Source organism: Carcharodon carcharias, chromosome 3 (assembly GCF_017639515.1).
Source record: "Carcharodon carcharias isolate sCarCar2 chromosome 3, sCarCar2.pri, whole genome shotgun sequence".
Taxonomy (NCBI): domain Eukaryota; kingdom Metazoa; phylum Chordata; class Chondrichthyes; order Lamniformes; family Lamnidae; genus Carcharodon; species Carcharodon carcharias.
Window position 1 is genome coordinate 114,558,196 of NC_054469.1, and position 19,984 is coordinate 114,578,179.

Here is a 19,984-nt window from a genome sequence, read left to right on the forward strand (position 1 = left end):
GGCTAACTAGCAGTGGAGAGGCATGGGGGCCATCAGTTAAGAGTGCAGAGGTGGGAAGCGAGGTGGTGGAGGCAGTGTTAGGTGATGCTGCGGCAGGTGCTAGCGCCATATTTAAAGAGTTGTCAGCCTTGCCTTTACTGCTGGCTGCCAGTCCTACATCTACTGTTCACTGCCTGGTCTGCATCTGCTGCTGGTTGCCAGCCCTGCACCTAGTGCTGACTGCCAGCCTGCATCCACTAGTGACTGCGAGATTGGAAAGGTGATATTTTACAAGAAACTGCAGCCTCAGTGGCAGAATGAAGACCCCAGTTGGCCCCTCAGTTCAACGATGCCTCCTTTCAGCCTCTGCTCCAGGCTGCAAGGGTAAGGTGGGAGACTCTCTTCCCCAGAGACGGAAGGAGGAGACTAGCCTTCCTGTCCAAGCAAGTCTGAGATTGCAGATGAGATCGCAGAGGAGATCAGCAGAGCTGTGGGATTCCCAATCCCCAACCCTACCACCACCCCTCCCCACCCAAGACATCGATCCAGTGCTGCAAGTGCACCAGTGGCTTTATTTGGTCTGGCAAGGCATGTACTTCATACCTCTTTCCCCTTTGGGGCTTGCATGTGGCAAAGCAAGAGGGTGAGTTTAGTGGAGACGGCATGACCACCAAGTTGGTAGCAAAGGGGTCAGGCAGTAGTGTATCTTGCCAGAGACATGAGAACATCTCAGTGGGATGCGCCCGTCTGTCATTGCTGACACCCACAAAGCTCTTTGAAAGTAACCGCATGCAGGAGGCATTCATGTGCCCCCATCATGGACTGCTGGGTTTGCACCAGCTTAGGTATCATCCTTGTCTCCGTGAGGATTCTAATAGTGTCCATCTACATCCTTGCAGTTAAAGATCCCCATAACATAAAAGAACAGGTCAAGACAGATGGAGGGATGCCTTTTCGTTCTTACCCCCTTGGAAGATGAGGCCTTAGAGCTGGCAGGGCAGAGTGGTGATCTGGAGGAGTGCAGGACATAAGGGTCCATATGCCACATACCATACCTAGCTGAACATGAGGTTTATGGGTGAATAGTATATCTTTGGGTCTATTGTACAGTTTAATAAAGGATTAATGTATTAGTGCTGCATCTCCTGCCATTTCATACTACCTTTTGAGACTTCACTTACACCCTGGCTGTCTCAAGGGACTGGAAGCAAGGAATCATGCTACATGTGGTCAAAGATTCACCCTTAACACTGTATATGTACACCTGTCATCAGTGTCTCAAGATGGTAACAAATGCCCCCTTTCAAGAGGCCCTGCACTAATGCAGACAGTCAAGCTGAGAAAGCCATTCACAGCCATAGCTGGATTCACCCAGATGCAGGGTGTGATTGACAGCGCACATGTAATTTTCACAGCTCCCACAGATCATCCAGCAGCCTTGTCAACAAGAAGGGCTTCATTCAATATGTACCACGGACAGATCCCGGGAAGCAGCCACAACACCTACAGAATTCAGCATCCTCCGGTACCACAACTTTTCCGACACCTACCCCAACCACTCTTCCCCATCAAAAAACCATCCCACCAACAATATCCCACGTCTTCAAGGCTGGAGACTAGGCTTTCATGTTCTCCTCTCCTGCCTGTGTATATGAAAGCAGACTGGGGTGCTCCTAAAATATGGCAGGTGGTTTTTCCACCATGTTCCCGCCCATCATGACCTGTCCCCCATATTATGGTGGGTGGGGAAGGTGTAGACAGCTCATAGGCTTAATGAGGCCCTTAAGTGGTCAATTAATGGCCGCTATTTTAGGTCCGACAGGGGAAGGTGGAAGCAAGGAGGGTCACCTGGCAGCTTTCATTGTGCCAACTGCTGTCAAACAAGAACTGGGGCCTACCTCCTTTAGGGACACCCTTGTGTCCATTGAAGGCGCCTCCCCAACTCCCCCCACCCCCCCAAGATCAGAACCCCTTTAACCCTCCCCCTTGGTCTCTCTGACCTGGACCCCATCCCCTAACCAGGTCTATTCAAAGTCCAAACTCCATGACTCTTCTTCCTTGGGGTGTTGCCTGTAGTTCAAACAGTGGCCACCGCTCAATCCTGGCACTGCTGGGACTACAGAGCTGTAGACCAGTCAGATTGGCAGGCAGCTCCATAGGGTGGGACTTCCTCCCAGATTTGGGCAGAAGCCCGACTCTGAATCAATTAAGGTTGCTCCCAGCAAATTATTGCCACAGGTCTGCCAGCTTCTGAGTAGGTGGCTCAACGTTGACTTTTCCAGCGGGAGGCATGCTGGGAGTGCATCTCCACGTAAAATCCAGCCCTAGGAGACAAGGGCAAGTTATGCTTATGAGGAACCCACACACGGATGCAAAGAAGGTACAATGCCTGAGCGACCATCAAACAGACTAGTGTCTTCTGAAGATGGGTCTCAGGTTCTAGATCGATCTGGTGGAGCCCTTCAGAATGCCCCAACATGGGAGAAGATAAACTTTGAGGGTAAACTAGCAAATAATATAAAAATGGACAGTAAGAGCTTCTTTAAATACATAAAAAGGAAGAGAGAGGCCAAAGTGAATATAGGCCCCTTACAGAATGAGGCTGGGGAAATAATAATGGGGAACCAGGAAGTGGCAGAGGAGCTGAATAAATACTTTGCTTCAGTCTTCATGGTAGAAGACACTAATAGCATTCCAATACTAAATAATCAAGGGGCAAAAGATAGGGAGGAAATAAATACAATAACTATTGCTCGAGAAAAAGTACTAGGGAAACTAATGGGGCTAAAGGCAGATATTAAAGGAAGTACCTGCAGAGAGAGTGGATACACTGATAGTAATCTCCCAAGAATTGTTAGATTCTGAGAACGTCCCAGAAGATTGGAAAACTGACAGTGTAACACCCTTATTCAAAAGGGGAGACAGACAAAAATGGGTAACTATAGGCCAGTTATCTTAACATCTGTCATTGGGAAAATGTTAGGGTCTATTATAAAGGATGTAACAGCAGAGCATTTAGAATTACATAATCTAATCAAGCAGCGTCAGCATAGCTTCATGAAAGGGAAATCATGCCTGACAAATTTATTAGAATTCTTTGAGGAGGTAACTAGCAAGATAGATAAAGGGGAACCAGTAGACGTAATATATTTGGATTTCCAAATGGCGCTTGATAAGGTACCACACTTAAGGCTACTTAATAAGATAAGAGGCCATGGTGTTGGGGGTAGTATATTAGCATGGATAGAGGATTGGCTAGCTAATAGAAGACAGAGAGTTGGAATAAGGGTGGCATTTTCAGGATGGCAACCTGTAACTAGTGGAGTGCCACAGGGCTCAGTGCTCTTGGCCTCAATTATTTACAATATATATTAATGATTTAGATGATGGAAATGAATATACTATTGCCAAATTTGCAGATGGTACAAAAATAGGTGGAAAGGCAAGTGGTGAGGATGACACAAAGAATCTATAGAGGAATATAGACAGATTAAGTGAGTGGGCAAAAAAGTGGCAGATGGTATATAATGTGGGAAAATGTGAGATTATGCACTTTGGCAGGAAGAATAGAGGAGCTGAATATTATATAATGGAGAAGAACTACAGAAGACTGCAGCACAGAGAGATTTGGGAGTCTTTGGGCATGAATCCCAAAAAGCTGACATACAAGTTCAACAGGTAATAAGGAAGGCAAATGGAATGTTGGCATTTATTTCAAAGGGAACTGAGTATAAAAATAGAGAATCTTGCTAAAACTGTACAAGGCACTAATTGAACCACACCTAGAATACTGTGAACAATTTTGGTCCCCTTATCTAAGAAAAGATATGCTGGCATTGGAGGCAGTCTAGAGAAGGTTCACTAGGATTCTGGGTATGGAGGGATTTTCTTGAGAGGCTGAGTAGATTGGGCGTTGGAGTTTAGAAGAATGAGATGTGACCTTATTGAAATAAATAAGATTCTTAGGGGGCTTGACTGGGTAGATGCTGAGAGATTGTTTCCCCTTGTGGGAGAGTCTAGGACCAGAAGACATAATTTCAGAGTAAGGGCTCGCCCATTTGAAACAGGTGAAAAAGAACTTCTTCTCTCAGAGGGTAGTTAATCTGTAGAATTCTTTACTGCAGAGGGCTGTAGAAGCTAGGTCATTAAGTATATTCAAGGCGAAGATAGACAGATGTTTAATCAGTAAGGGCGTCAACGGTTATGGGGTAAAGGCAGGAAAGTGGAGTTGAGGATTACAGATCAGCAATTATCTCATTGAATGGCTGAGTAGACGCGATGGGCCAAATGCTTTACTTCTCCTAAGCCTTATGCTCTTATGATGTGTATTAAAGGCTGTTAGGACATCTAGCCATCACCCCTTCACTCCCCATGCCACCTCAATACCAACTCATGTCCTTCATCCAACCCCATGCTCCCTTCTTGCCAACATGCCAATTCATGCGCCCATCCAACTCCCCATGGCTCCTCATACCCTCCATGCCAATTCATGGGCCTTCCATGCCTTTACACCCAGTATACACTATGTACAGAACCAATATAGTAACAGCGGCATGTTCTACTGAAAGACTTTCTTGCCCTCACTATCCATGCTTGACTGAGAGTCCAGACTCAAAAATGGATTTTCTCAGCAAGGGTTTCTGTTTTGACAGCTGGAGAGAACTCTTGATTTTGCTTGATTTAAATCTTTAAATGGCTATAATAAATTGTTCTTTCTATGACCTCTTTTGACAATGTCTCAATGTTTATTTGCATAATATTAAAAGTTGTGAAGTGTTTGAAGGCTCTGTTGTTGATACTTTAATGGTCTGTCTTATTGACATTTTTATAAAGCTGTAGAAACAACAGTTTTCAAAAGAAAATTTGTGAGTGGATGTTTTTTCTGAGCAGATCCACATATGCGATTATTGCTATATGGTTCATTGGTTCTGTGCTTAGTGTCTACAGTTTGAATGGACATGGAAGCGTCATGAGTTGGCATGCTGTTTATAAGGAGCCATAGGGTTGGATTAGGGCAAGATTTGGCAAGAGAGTGCATGGAAAGGGCATGGGTAAGACCTTTTAATATAGAAACATAGAAAACAGGAGCAGTAGTAGGCCATTTGGCCCTTCGAGCCTGCTCTGCCATTCATTATGATCATGGCTGATCATCCAACTCAATAGCCTGCTCCTGTTTTCTCCCCATATCCTTTGATCCCTTTCGTCCCAAGAGCTATATCTAACTCCTTCTTGAAAACATACAATGTTTTGGCCTCAACTACTTTCTGTAGTAGCGAATTCCACAGGCTCACCACTCTCTGGGTGAAGAAATTTCTCCTCATCTCAGACCGAAATGGTCTACCCCGTATCCTCAGACTGTGACCCCTGGTTCTGGACTCCCCCACCATCTGGAACATCCTTCCTGTATCTACCCTGTCTAGTAATGTTAGAATTTTATAAGTTTCTGTGAGATCCCCCCTCATTCTTCTGAACTCCAGCAAATATAATCCTAACCGACTCAATCTCTCCTCATATGTCAGTCCCGCCATCCCAGGAATCAGTGGTAAACCTACGCTGCACTCCCTCTATAGCAAGAATGTCCTTCCTCAGATAAGGAGACCAAAACTGCACACAATATTCCAGGTGTAGTCTCACCAAGGCCCCGTATAATTGCAGCAATACATCCCTGCTCCTGTACTCGAATCTTCTCGCTATGAAGGCCAACATACCATTTGCCTTCTTTACCACCTGCTGCACCTGCATGCTTACCTTCAGCGACTGATGTACGAGGATATCCAGGTCTCGTTGCACATTCCCGTCTCTCAATTTATAGCCATTCAGATAATAATCTGCCTTCCTGTTTTTGCTACCAAAGTGGATAACTTACCTTTCTAAGGGTTCCCAAATCCAGACCATGGTTCACAACTTCTCTGAGGGGCTGTGAACCATGAGTCATCAGGAGCTGGCTCGACTCCATGAAAACTGCGGGGGGGCTAGGAGCTGCCCACCCACACAATGGAGTCGGCCAGACCGGCTGAGCAAGGTGCAGGATGGCTACCTGCATCCTTATTCCTCGCCAGCGAAAATTGAGGCATCAGGAAATTGGCTTGAAATCCTGGATTCGGGTCCCTTCAGCCAATTTTAAATGGTTCCAGAGTCATTCCAATGCCACAAAGATCTGGGCCATATAGTACTAAAGCAAGGGAGTACAATGAACTTTTATAAAATACTGATCCTCAACTGGTGTAGTGTCCAATTTTGGGTACCACATTTTATGAAGGCTGTGAAGGCATTAGAGAAGGTGCAGAAAAGATTTTCGAAAATGGTTCCACGGATAAGAGAATTTAGTCAAGTGGATAGATTGGAGAAGCTGGAATTGTTTTCTTGGGGAAGAGAAGATTGAGAGGAGATTTAACAGAGGTGTTCAAAAATTTGAGGGGACTCTACAGAGTAGATAGTGTTAGGATCCCCATCGAGATTGTGAAGAACTTTTTATAAAATATATATAGACGTATGCTCATTGCTATCTCTAAAAATTTCAAACTTGACAAAGACCTAAAATGGCAATATCTATGTCTGTATGTGAGTGACCTCAAACAAAATAAGCTACCTGGCAGTATCGGGAAAGCTCGCACATCATTACCCTTAAAAAGCCACTAATGACCCTCTGTAGGCTGCACAGACCAGTTGCAAAGGGAGCTGTACAATGGCCATCTGCATTTCATAAACCAGGTTGGCCAACAGGAGTTTGTTCGTTGGCTCAGACAAAGGGCCCCATAACCTTTGTTTCAATTCTTAATGGTTGAGATATTTAACAATCAGGGGGACCCAGATGAGGGATGCACGTCCTTTGCCAAAGACAGTGTGGGAAGGTTCCTCTGTGGAGGCCAACTAGGATAAAGGCCATGGCACTATGGCTTGTCCCACTGCTTAGGATGGGTGGAAGAAATGTGGAAAGACAATAGTGATAGGGGATTCATTAGTGAGGGAAGTAGACAGACACTTCTGCAGCCATAGATGTGACTCCAGGATGGTATGTTGCCTCCCGGATGCCAGGATCAAGAATGTTACGGAACGGCTGCAGGACATTCTGAAGGGGGAGGGTGAACAGCCAGAGGTCGTGGTCCATGTTGGGACCAATGACATAGGAAGAAAGAGAAATGAGGTCCTGCAAGCAGATTTTAGGGAATTAGGTAGGAAATTGAAAAGCAGGACTTCAATGATAGTAATCTCCGGATTACTCCTGATGCCAGTTGTGAGTTTAGGAACAGAAGGATAGACCAGATGAATGCGTGGCTGGACCGTTGGTGCAGGAGGAGGGACTTTAGATTCTTGGGGCATTGGGACCGTTTCTGAGGGAGGTGGGATCTGTAGAAATTGGATGGGTTACACCTGAACAGGAACGGGACCAACATCCTTGCAGTGAGGTTTGCTAATGCTCTTGTGGTGGATTTAAACTAAATTGGCAGGGGTGTGTGATCCTGAAAAGTAGTTCAGAGAAGAATTAGAAGTTAAAACGCTAGTAAGTGAGCCTGGAAGGCAGAGGAAACATAGGCTAGATATGAAGGAAGTGAGTTTAGCAAGGCTGAAACAAAAACAGAAATTGCTGGAAAACCTCAGCAGGTCTGACAGCCTCTGTAGAGAGAGGAAAACAAAGTTAACATTTCAAGTCTGTATGACCCTTCTTCAGAGCTGAAGAGAAGTGGAAATGTGATGAAATTTATACTGTTTAAGGGGGGGTTTGACAGCTGGAGCTGGATAGAAGGCCAGCAATAGGTGGTGACAAAGGAGGGATTGACAAAGATGTCACGAACTAAAGGACAGAAGGGATTGTTAATTGTAGTGGTGAGTGCTAAAAAATATGCTAATTGTGGCATCCTGGAAACAATGGCTTGATGCTTGGTGGTGAGGTCATGGTCCAGGGGGAGGTAGGAAGAGGTGTCTGAGAGTTGGCGCTCAGCCTCTGCGAGCTAGAGTTTAGTACGCCAGACAACAGCACCACCCTTGTCGGTAGATTTGATAACAAAGTCAGGGTTGGACCTAAGGAAATGGAGTGCAGCAAGTTCAGAAGGAGACAGTTAGAGTGGGTAAGAGGGGCAGAGAAATTGAGACGGCCAATGTCACGTCGACAGTTCTCAATGAAAAGATCAAGAACAGGTAAGAGGCCAGAAGGAGGGGTCCAGGTGGAGGGAGAATAGTGGAGGCAGGTGAAAGGAACCGTGGAACGGGGGAAGGACTCCTGCCCAAAGAAGTGAGCACGGAGATGAAGGCGGTGGAAGAAGAGCTCAGCATCGTGCCGAGCCCAAAATTCATTGAGATGAAGGCGTATGGGTTTGAAACTGAGTCCTTTGCTGAGTACAGAACGTTCAGCATCAGAAAGGAGAAGGTCGGGGGTATGGTGAATACAAGGCAAGGTCTGGGATTAGAAGATGAGATGGGGTCAGAGGGACGGGAAGGGGTGGAGGGTCCTGGATGAGCGTTGGTATCAATAAGTTGTTGGAGCTTGCGTTCCTTAGCATCTGAAAGGAAGAGGAAAAGTTTCTTGTTAAGGCGTTGGATAAGACGAAGAATGAAATGAAATTGCGGACAAGGACAGCTATGAGATAGGATGAGTCAGTGCTGCTGGAGAGAGAGGTCAAGTGTGTTAATATGGCAGCGCATGGCACTGAGTGTGGATCTCAGAATGCGGCGGGAAAAGCAGTCTGAGGAACGTTGTATGTCCCATAGATACCAATAATCCTGGGTGGATTCAGAATGAGGGATGGAACTTCAGTTGGAATCCACGTGGGGTATGTTTGAGATGGAGACAGTTGCTGAGAAAGGAAGTGTGGTTTTGAAAGCGAATTTTGGTAAACACCTTGTCAAACATCAGGAGGGAAATGGAAAGCAATGAAGGTGAACAGGGCAAAAGAGACAAATGAAACTCCTGTCGGAGAGAAGAGCAGTACTTCTTCAAGGTAGACATTCCTGGAAGAGAACTGGCAGTGAATTTAATATTAAGATAAAAGCAAAATACTGCAAATGCTGGAAAACTGAAACGAAAACAGAAATTGCTGGAAAACCTCAGCAGGTTTAACAGCATCTGTGGAAAGAGAAAAACAGAGTTAACGTTTTGAATCCATATGACTCTTTTTCAGAGATGAAGAGAAGTGGAAATGTGATGAAATTTATACTGTTTAAGGGGGATGGGGTAATTGGAGCTGGATAGAAGGTGGGGACAAAGGAGGGATTGACAAAGATGTTATGAACTAAAGGACGAAGGGATTGTTAATTGTCGTGGTTCATGCTGAAAAAGGTGCTAATAGTGGCGTAAGGTAAGAAAGCAGAATGAGATTATAGAAGAACGAGGATAGCATTGTGTGAAAGAACAATACAGAACAAGTGACAGATGGCCCTGTAGGGGATGGGGCGGGGGGAAAAAAAGGATCAAAATTGGGATAAAAAAGAGGATAAAACTACAGATAAATGAATAAAAATAAAACAAGTGGGTAAAAAATAAAAATGAATGTAGAAGAAAGGGGATGAAATAAGGGGTGAGGATGGAGGAGAGAGTTCATGGTCTGACGTTGTTGAAGTCAAAGTTAAGTCCAAAAGGCTGTAAGGTGCCTAATCGGAAGATGAGGTGCTGTTCTTCCAGTTTGCATTGGGCTTCACTGGAACCAATGTTGGACATGTGGGCATGGGAGCAGGATGGTGTGTTGAAATGGCAAGCGACCAGAAGGTCTGGGTCATGCTTGCGGACAGACCAGAGGGTTCTGCAAACCAGATGCCCAGTCTGTGTTTGGTCTCCCTGATGTGGAGAAGACCACACTGGGAGCAGCAGATGCAGTAGACCAAATTGAAGGAGGCACAAATGAAACACTGCTTCACCTGAAAGGAGTGTTTAGGCCCTTGGATGCTGAGGATGAAGGAGGTAAAGGGGCAGGTGTTGCACCTTCTGTGATTGCATGGAAAGGCACTGTGGGAAGGGGATGAGGTGTTGGGGGTTTAGCATGCTAAATGGAATATATTTTAATGCAAGGAGCCTGAAAAATAAGACAGACGAGCTGAGGGCACAGATAGGCATGTGGGAGTATATCATAGCTATGCCCAAGACTTAGCTAAAAGGATTGGCAGTTCAACATTCCTGGTTATAGGGTATTCAGACAAGATAGAGGGGGGATAGAAGAGGAGGGGGAGTTGCAATATTGATCAAGGAATCAATTGTACCAGTGAGGAGGGATGATTTCTTGGAAGGATCATCAAATGAAGCCATATGGGTAGAGGTAAAAAACACAAAAGGGGCAAGCACGCTGTTGGGTGTGTACTATAGGCCCCCAAACAGTCAGCGAGAGATAGAGGATCAAATATGTAATCAAGTTTCAGAGAAGTGTAAGAATAATAGGGCAGTAATAGGGGATTTGAACTACGCAAATATTAACCGGGACAGTTTTAGTGTACAAGGTAGGGAGAGTGCAAAATACTTAAGTTGCATTGAGGAGAACCTTTTTAGCCAATACGTAGAAAGCCCAACAAGGGAGGGGGCAGTTCTGGACCTAATATTTGGAAATGAGCCTGGGCAGGTGGAAGGTGTATCAGTGATGGAGCATTTTGGAGATGGTGACCTTAACGCAATTAGATTTAGGATAGTTAAGGAAAAGGATAAGGTTGGACTGGGAATAAAAATTCTAAACTTGGGGAAAGGCTAATTTTACTAAGATGAGATGTGATTTGGCCCAAATGGACTGGGAGCAGCTACTTGCAGATAAAACTGTGTCAGAGCAATAGGAGGAATTCAAGGAGGAAATTGTGAGAGTAAAGGGCAAATATGTTCCCATAAAGACAAAGGGGGGGACAAAGTCCAGAGAACCTTGGATATCAAGGGACATGAAGGTTAAGGTTAAGAAAAAAAGCGGGGTTTATGGCAGATACTGAGGGCTCAATAAGGCAGAGTCCTTAGAGGAGTCTGAGAAGTGCAGAGGGGAACTTAAAAAGGAAATTAGGAAAGCTAAGAGAGCACATGAGAAAGCATTGGTGGGTAGAATAAAGGAAAACCCAAAGGAGCTTTTTAAATATATAAAGAGCAAGAGAATAACTAGGGAAAGAGCAGGTCCAATTAGGGACCGTAGAAGTAATCTGTGTGTGGACCCAGAAGATGTGGGTGCAATCCTCAATAAACACTTTGCGTTGGTCTTCACAATGGAAAAGGACAAAGCAGATATAGATATTTAGGTGGAGGATTGTGAAATTTCAAAGGAAATTAACTTAGAGAGAGAGGAGGTACTAGCAGGTTTAGCGGCGTTAAAAGTGGATAAATCTGCAGGCCCGGATGGGATGTGTCCCAGGTTGTTGAGGGAGGGAAAGGAAGCGATATCAGGGGCCCTGGTAGTAATTTTCAAATCCTCTCTGGCCACAGGTGAGGTGTCAGAAGACTGGAGGACTGTTAACATTGTCCCATTATTTAAAAAAGGGAGAAACGGATAGACCAGGAAATTACAGGCCAGTCAGTCTAACCTCGGTGGTGGGGAAGTTACTGGAAAGAATTCTGAGGGACAGAATATATCTGCACTTGGAGAGGCATGGATTAATCAGGGATAGTTAGCATGGATTTGTTAAGGGAAGGCCATATTTAACAAATTTGATCGAATTGTTTGAGGAGGTAACCAGGAGTGTTGCTGAGGGTAATGCATTTGATGTGGTCTACATGGACTTTAGCAAGGCTTTTGATAAGATCCCTCATGGCAGACTGGTCAAGAAAGTAAGAGCCCATGGGACCCAAGGCAAAGTGGCACATTGGATCCAAAATTGGCTGAGAGGCAGGAAGCAGAGGGTGATGGTAAAGGGATGTTTCTGTGACTGGTAGTTTATTTCCTATAGGGTTCCGCAGGGCCCAGTGCTGGGGCCCTTGATGTTTGTGGTGTACATAAATGCTTTGGAATTTAATGTAGGGGGTATGATCAAGAAGATCGCGGATGACACAAAACTGATAGGGCAGTAAATAGTGAGGAGGATAGCCGTAAACTGCAGGAGGATATCAATGGACTGGTCAGGTGGGCAGAGCAGTAGCAAATGGAATTCAACCTGGAAAAGTGTGAGGTAATGCACTTGGGGAGGGCTAACAAGGCAAGGGATTACACTATGAAAGGTAGGACTGTGGAAAGCACTGAAGATCGGAAGGACCTTGGTGTGCATATTCACAGGTCCCTGAACGTAGTAGAGCAGGTAGATAAGGTGGCTAAGAAGGCATATAGGATACTTGTCTACTGTATTCACTGCTCCCAATGCGGTTTCCTCTACATTGGAGAGACCAAATGCAGACTGGGTAACCGTTTTGCGGAATACCTTTGGTCTGTCCACAAGCATGACCCAGACCTCCCTGTCGCTTGCCATTTCAACACACCACCCTGCTCTCATGCCCACATATCCGTCCTTGGCCTGCTGCAATGTTCCAGTGAAGCTCAATGCAAACTGGAGGAACAGTGCCTCATCTTCCGACTAGGCACTTTACAGCCTTCCGGACTGAATATTGAGTTCAACAACTTTAGATCATGAACTCTCTCCTCCATCCCCACCCCCTTTCCGCTCTCCCTTTTTTCCAATAATTTATATAGATTTTTCTTTTCCCACCTATTTCCATTATTTTTAAATCTATTTCCATCCATTGTTTTATCTCTACCTTTTAGCCTATTTCGATCCCTTCCCCCCACCCAACCCCCACTAGGGCTATCTGTACCTTGCTTGTCCTCCTTTCTACCCATACTGTCACCTATTCGCACATTCCTTCAATAATATCACCACCTTCAACACCTCTTTGTCCTTTTGTCTATGACAACTTTTGGCTATCTCCACCTACCACTGACCCTCTATCCAACTGTACTTGTCCCACCAGCCCCCCTTAAACCAGCTTATATTTCACCTCTCTTCTATTTTTCCTTAGTTCTGTTAAAGAGTCGTACGGACTCGGAACGTTAACTATGTTCCTCTCTGCAGATGCTGTCAGACCTGCTGAGTTTTTCCAGGTATTTTTATTTTCGTTTAGGATACTTGTCTTTATTAGCTGAGGCGTCGGACACATGAGCAGGGAGGTTATGCTGAAACTGTATAAAACGCTGGTTAGGCCACAACTGGAGTACTGCGTGCAGTTCTGGTCACAATATTATAGGAAGGATGTGATTGCTTGGGAGAGGGTGCAGAGGAGATTTACCAGGATGCTGCCTGTGTTGGAGGATCTGAGCTATGAGGAAAGATTGGATAGGCTGGGGTTGTTTACCTTGGAGCAACGAATATGATTATGAGGGGCATATATCAGGTGGATAGGAAGGCACTTTTCCTATTAGTAGAGGGGTCAATAACCAGGGGGCATAGATTTAAGGTTAAGAGGTAGAAGCCTAAGAGAGGAGTTAAGGAGAAATGTTTTCACCCAGAGAGTGGCAAGAATCTGGAACTCACTGCCTGAGAGCGTGGTTGAGTCAGAAACTCTCGTAACATTTAAGAAGTATTTAGATATTCGTGCATTGCCATAGCCTCCAGGGCCATGGTCCAAGTGATAGAAAATGGGATTAGAGTAGTCAGATCTTTATTGACCGGTACAGACATGATGGGCTGAATGGCCTCCTTCTGTGCTGCAGACGTCTATGAGGTGGGAGTCAAGAGAAATTGGCCTCTGGCTTATGGAACTAGTAATATTATCTTGCTGAACTGCAAAATCTCAGTTGGCTGTTTTACCAAGTAACTCTCTAGTTTACTGTGGGTTATTATTAGAAAATTGGATCACACCAAACCCAAAGGCTTGGGAAATACGCGATCCCTTATTAAGGGGAAGACAATCAAAAATATCTTTCTGTTTACGGAGGGGTGGTGAGAGGAAAAATTCATGCTGTTTAAATTAACCATCCTCCTGTCTGTAACAAGACTGATAACTTGAATTCCCAGTTTTATGGATGGGAGAGGTGGTGGGATAATGTCTCCCCTTTTTCTTCACCTTTCAGTTGTTCGCAACAAGATGTACTTTTAGAAAGTGTGTTTTAAACCTTTTGAGTGTTGTGACTTTATAGGCTAGACATAAACAGGTTTCCTCGTGAGTTTATATCGAAAGTAAGAATAAACATTTATTTGCACAACACTCGGAATGTAGACGGAACAGAAACACTCCCTCCCTCAAACACACGGATGCATACACACACGAAAAAGTGAGTTCTAAAGATGGTGCATGGACTTAGATTGTTAACAGAATAACCAGAAACAAATAACATGTTTTTAATTAGCCTTTTAAGATTAAAACATTGTAGGCCTGATGGATTCCTTCTCTTTGAGGTTGAAAGTCTCTGGACTTTCATACGAAATTGTGGCTGCACTTCTGTACAAATTATATATGCTCTAATAGGTGAAAACAAATTAGCACCTTTTTCACTACCTGAGGTGACCGTGTGTTTAGGCAGGATTCTGATCTTCTTGCTGGGTGGTGGTCTCTGAGTGCTGTTTATTCCCAGACTGAGGCCTGATCCTGGCTGGTGCTTGGAATAATAAGATGAGTTATCTCAAGTCAGTTTTGATCATGTGACCACAGAATCAATACTTATGACACAAATGATAAAATGCTAGAAGCCATTGGTACATGGTGCAGGATGAACGATGGCCATTCACACCTGTTTGTGATAAACTGGTTTCTTTACGCCTGTCTTTGGTGTTTCAGGTACAGACAGTGAGTCTGGAGGACCATTAAATTTGAGATTCTGTAAATACCCAGACAATAGGAGCTGTAAGTTCCACAAGCGGTCTCACATTCTGAATGCCTTTTCAAGGGAGTGCCTTCCATCCACAGCATTTTTATTTTAATGACATCCCAGAGACATGAGTTAGTTCCTGTCTGTGCAGAAATCACAAAGTCACCTGACCCCCGCTGGACTCCATCTTTGATCAAGGCAAATTGTCCACATTCTATGTTTTGTTTTGAGAGGTAAAAATGTCCCATCATCTTCATATGCTCATGGCTTATCATGCAAGTGTGACTCCAGTGACCAAATTTAAAGGAATCGCACAACAAGATTTCAAGTTTTTAAGTCTTTTACTGTAACAAATAAACTAAAAGCAACCTTCACTAAACATTATCTAGTAAACAACCAATATTCTAAATTACAGAAAAGATAAGCCTTATTAATGTTTTAACATGACCAATAACCCCTCGCTGCATACACATGCTCTCCACAGGATTACAGTCTTGGTAGCTTATAGTCTACAGTTAGTCCTAGCTTCCAGTGAGTTCACGTCTCTCCGTTTTGCCAACTCATAACGTTGAGTGACTGTTGAAAGGAGCTTCCTTCAATTTTTAGAGGATTTTCAAACCGACTATAGCAGTAATTCTCACTCCGGTGATTTCTCCTCCCAGTTTCACCAGGACAAAACTTCCAGAGTCTTTAGATGCATCTCTGAACAGACACTGTCTTTCCTCCCAAGTTCTGCCTGGTAGCTCGCCAAGGACTCGCACCCTTCTCCACTCAGCTGACCACACCAGCTGCTGCCTTTGTCTCTGTGAGACCTCTCTCTCTCCCTCTCTTTCTTTCTGTCTGTCCAAAAAAAAGGCTGAAGTCTGTCCATAGTTAGCCCAGCTGCTCCTGCTTTTAATTTCAGTTGCAAACATGTTATTCCTTGCACTCAGCAAACCTCAACCTGGGCCCCCCTGTCCCATTGGCAACCAAGCCACCCAGGCTTGTTGTCGGGCAGAACTCATAACAATCACATGAGACCCTTCACTACTCCAGTTTACTTTGAATTAAGGAGAACAATTCAAAACATAATCATCTTATAAAACCTCGCATTCATAACAACAGGGAGGAGCTGTTCCCATTGGCAGAAGGATCGAGAATCAGGAGACATTGATTTAAAGTTGATGGCAAAAGAACCAACAGTGATATGAGGGACAGCTCTTTCATAGAGTGTGCAGTTAGGATCTGGAATGCATTGCCTGTGATTGGGGTGGAGGCAGAGCCAACTGTAGCTTTCGAAAGGGAATTGGATAATTCTTCAAAGAGAAAAGATTTGTAGTACTATGGGTTGCGGGGGTGGGTCTGTGCAGTAGTGGAGGAGTGGAACTAGCTGAGTTGCTCTTCCCGAGAGGTAGCACAGATATGATGGGCCAAATGGCCTCCTGTTCTATAACCATTCTATGGGCAGAATCTTCGGCTTGGTGAGTGAGGACAAGGCCCGTTCATCGTGGCTTAAAATGATGTGTGATGACGTCAGGCGTGCATCCCGAAGTCACCGAGCATCATTCAGACTTTCAGTTCAGCGGGCACGCAACTGAGTCGGCTGTGCGCCCACTGCACTGTCAAAGGCCTATTAAGATCAGTTAACTATCAATTGAAACAATTAAGCGAAGAGCCCGGGCAGCCTTCGCATTTTTCATGAAGCCTCATCCACGGGCGGGATGAGGTTTCATGGAGGGTTTAAAGTCTTGTAAACATTTTTAATAAAATTAATAGACATGTCCCAGCTCATCTGACAGTTTCACATGAGGGGAATGCCTTAAAAAATTTTCTTTTCCTTTATTAAATTTTTTTGAACTTAAACTAATCTCCCTGAGGCAGCTCTGCACCTCAGGGAGATTTCTGCGCTCTTTCACGTGCTTGCGTGAAAGAGCACAGGCCCCAATCTGGCAACCCTTGGCCACACGGGGAACGTTCAGCGCTTCCAGCGTGTGTCACGCTGGGCGGGCCTTAATTGGCCCGCCCATGTAAAATGGCAGTGCCCAGCTGATCACAGATGGCATTTGGCTGTGCGCCCACTCCCACCCAACCCCCCCAACGGGGAGAAAATTCTCCCCTATGATTCACTTCCTACTACTGAGCCAACTTTGGACCCAACTTGCCAATTTCTCTTGGATCCTATAGACATTTACTTTTTTGACCAGTTTGCCATGCCGGACCTTGACAAAAGCCTTGTGGAAAATGATGTCATCTAATGCGGTACCCTCATCAACCGCCTTCCCTTAACAAATCCGTGCTTATTGTCCCTGATTAAAGGCGGTGCCTTTCTAAATGACGATTATATTGTAGCTCAGAATGTTTTCGCGTAATTTGTCCACCACTGAGGCCAGACTGACTGGCATGTAATTACTTTGTCTATCCCTTTCTCCTTTTTTAAGCAATGATACAATATTAGCAGCGCTTCAATTCTCCAACACCATGCTCGTAGCCACAGAGGGTTGGAATGTGAAGGTCAGAGCCTCTGCTATTTTCTCACTTGCTTCTCTTAATGGCCTGGGACACATTTCATCTGGGCCTAGTAATGTATGTAGTTTCAAAGATGTTAAACCCCTTAATATTTCCTCTCTTATTGTGTTTATCCCATCCAGTATTCAAATTCCTTTTTCTTAACTACGTGTCTGCGTTTTCCCCCTCTTTTTTAAAGCCAGATGCAAAATGTTCATTGAGAAGTTGTCTTTTTAAATTCTAATAGGCCCTGCTCTTTCTTTAGTTGGGCTTTTGCTTTGTACATATTTATAAATGTAATTTTGCTTTTTCTTGATTTGACTTGCCAATACTTTTTATCCCCTCCCTCTGCTTTCCTAACTATCATTTTAAGTTCACCACTGCACTTCCTGTACTCCGCTAGGCTTTCTGCAGTATTGAACTCTTTGTATCTGACAAAAGGTTTTCTTTTTTGCCTTACTCTGCATACTCTTTGTCATCCATTTGGGAGTCCCAATTCTTTGGGTTGGAGCATATTTATTCTGAACCTTCTCTACTTCTCCTTAAATGCCTCTCACTGCTCTGTCACTGATTTATCTTGAAGTAGCTGTTTCCAGTTCACATTTGCCACATAACACCTCAGCTTAGTTAAATTGGCTTTTCCTAATTTAGAGCTTTTACTCCTGGTCTATCTTTGTCCTTTTCCATTACTACGTTAAATCAAACTGAATTATGACCACTAGCTCAAAAATGCTTTCCCACTGATACCCCCTTCCACTTGCCAAGCTCAGTCCTTAAAACTAAATCCAGAACAGCCCCTTCTCCTGGTGGGCTTGATTTGTACAGGTAAAAAGCTCTCTTTAATGCATTTTAAGATTTCTGCACTCTCTATACCTATTACACTGAGTTCATCCCAGTTAATATGAGACCCTTGCTATTACAAAACAAAAACAGAATTACCTGGAAAAACTCAGCAGGTCTGGCAGCATTGGCGGAGAAGAAAAGAGTTGACGTTTCGAATCCTCATGACCCTTCAACAGAGCTGAGTGAATATAAGGAAAGGGGTGAAATATAAGCTGGTTTAAGGTTGGGGGTGGGGTGGGGGAGAGAAGTTGGGTGGGTGGTGGTGGTGATGTGGTTGTAGAGACAAGCAAGCAGTGATAGGAGCAGATAATCAAAAGATGTCACAGACAAAAGAACACAGAGGCATTGAAGGTGGTGATATTATCTAAACGAATGTGCTAATTAAAAATGGATGGTAGGGCACTCAAGGTACAGCTCTAGTGGGGGTGGGGTGGAAAGGCTAGCAGGGCATAAAAGATTTAAAAATAATGGAAATAGGTGGGAAAAGAAAAATCTGTATAAATTATTGGAAAAAAAAACAAAAGGAAGGGGGAAGAAACAGAAAGGGGGTGGGGATGGAGGAGGGAGTTCAAGATCTAAAGTTGTTGAATTCAGTATTCAATCCGGAAGCCTGTAAAGTGCCTAGTCGGAAGATGAGGTGCTGTTCCTCCAGTTTGCGTTGGGCTTCACTGGAACAGTGCAGCAAGCCAAGGACAGACATGTGGGCAAGAGAGCAGGGTGGAGTGTTAAAATGGCAAGCGACAGGGAGGTTTGGGTCATTCTTGAGGATAGACCGCAGGTGTTGTGCAAAGCGATCGCCCAGTTGACGTTTGGTGTCTCCAATGTAGAGGAGACCGCATTGGGAGCAACGAATGCAGTAGACTAAGTTGGGGGAAATGCAAGTGAAATGCTGCTTCACTTGAAAGGAGTGTTTGGGCCCTTGGACTGTGAGGAGAGAGGAAGTGAAGGGGCAGGTGTTGCATCTTTTGCGTGGGCATGGGGAGGTGCCATAGGTGGGGGTTGAGGAGTAGGGGGTGATGGAGGAGTGGACCAGGGTGTCCCAGAGGGAACGATCCCTACAGAATGCTGCCGGGGGGGTGTGAAGGGAACAATCCACGTTTAGATAATATCACCACCTTCAGCGCCTCTGTGTTCTTTTGTCTGTGACATCTTTTGATTATCTGCTCCTATCACTGCTTGCTTGTCCCTACAACCACACCACCACCCCCTCCAACTTCTCTCCCCCCACCACCACACCCCCCACCACCACACCTCCCCCCCCCGCAACTTCCCCCACTTCTCTCCCCCCACCTTAAAGCAGCATATATTTCACCCCTTTCCTTAGATTCACTCAGTTCTGTTGAAGGGTCATGAGGACTCAAAACGTCAACTCTTTTCTACTCCGCCAATGCTGGCAGACTTGCTGAGTTTTTCCCGGTAATTCTGTTTTTGTTTTGGATTTCCAGCATCCGCAGTTTTTTGTTTTTATCCCTGCTATTACAGTTCTATTAATCTGCACTTCTCAACAATTTTTCTATATATTTGCTCTTTTCTCTCCCTTTGATTAGGTGTCTATAGTTTGCTCACATGTTGTGATTACCCATTTTTTGTTCCTGAGTTCAATGAAATGGCCTCATTTGATGATCCTTCTAGTATATCTTCCTTCCTCACAGCTGTGATTGTTTTTTTAACCAATATTGTGACCCCCCCTCCTTTTTTTATCTCCCTCTCTATCCCATTTGATAACCCTGTAACCAAGAATGTTGATATGTCACTGCTGTCCTTCTTTTAGCCATGTTCCTAATATCGATGATATCGTACGTCCAAGTGTCTATCTGTGTCCTCACCTCATCTGCCCAGACTGCTTGTGTTGAAGTATAAACAATTAATCACTAAGCAATTCCTTTGTCTATTTTCTATCCTGTTTGTTCTGCCTTCCATATTCACTCACTGATTTTCCAAATTCCATTTCCAAGTTTGCTTTTCTCCTTCTGAATTTTCACTCAGGTTCCCATTCC

The 19,984-nt window shown here is 44.5% G+C and overlaps 1 protein-coding gene across 1 annotated transcript in view; it reads left to right on the forward strand.

Moving 5' to 3' along the window:
- LOC121276315 (calcium-binding mitochondrial carrier protein Aralar2-like) overlaps nt 1-19,984 on the forward strand; it is a 280,042-nt gene that overhangs the window by 101,650 nt on the left and 158,408 nt on the right. The gene's annotated exons all lie outside the window — the stretch shown is intronic.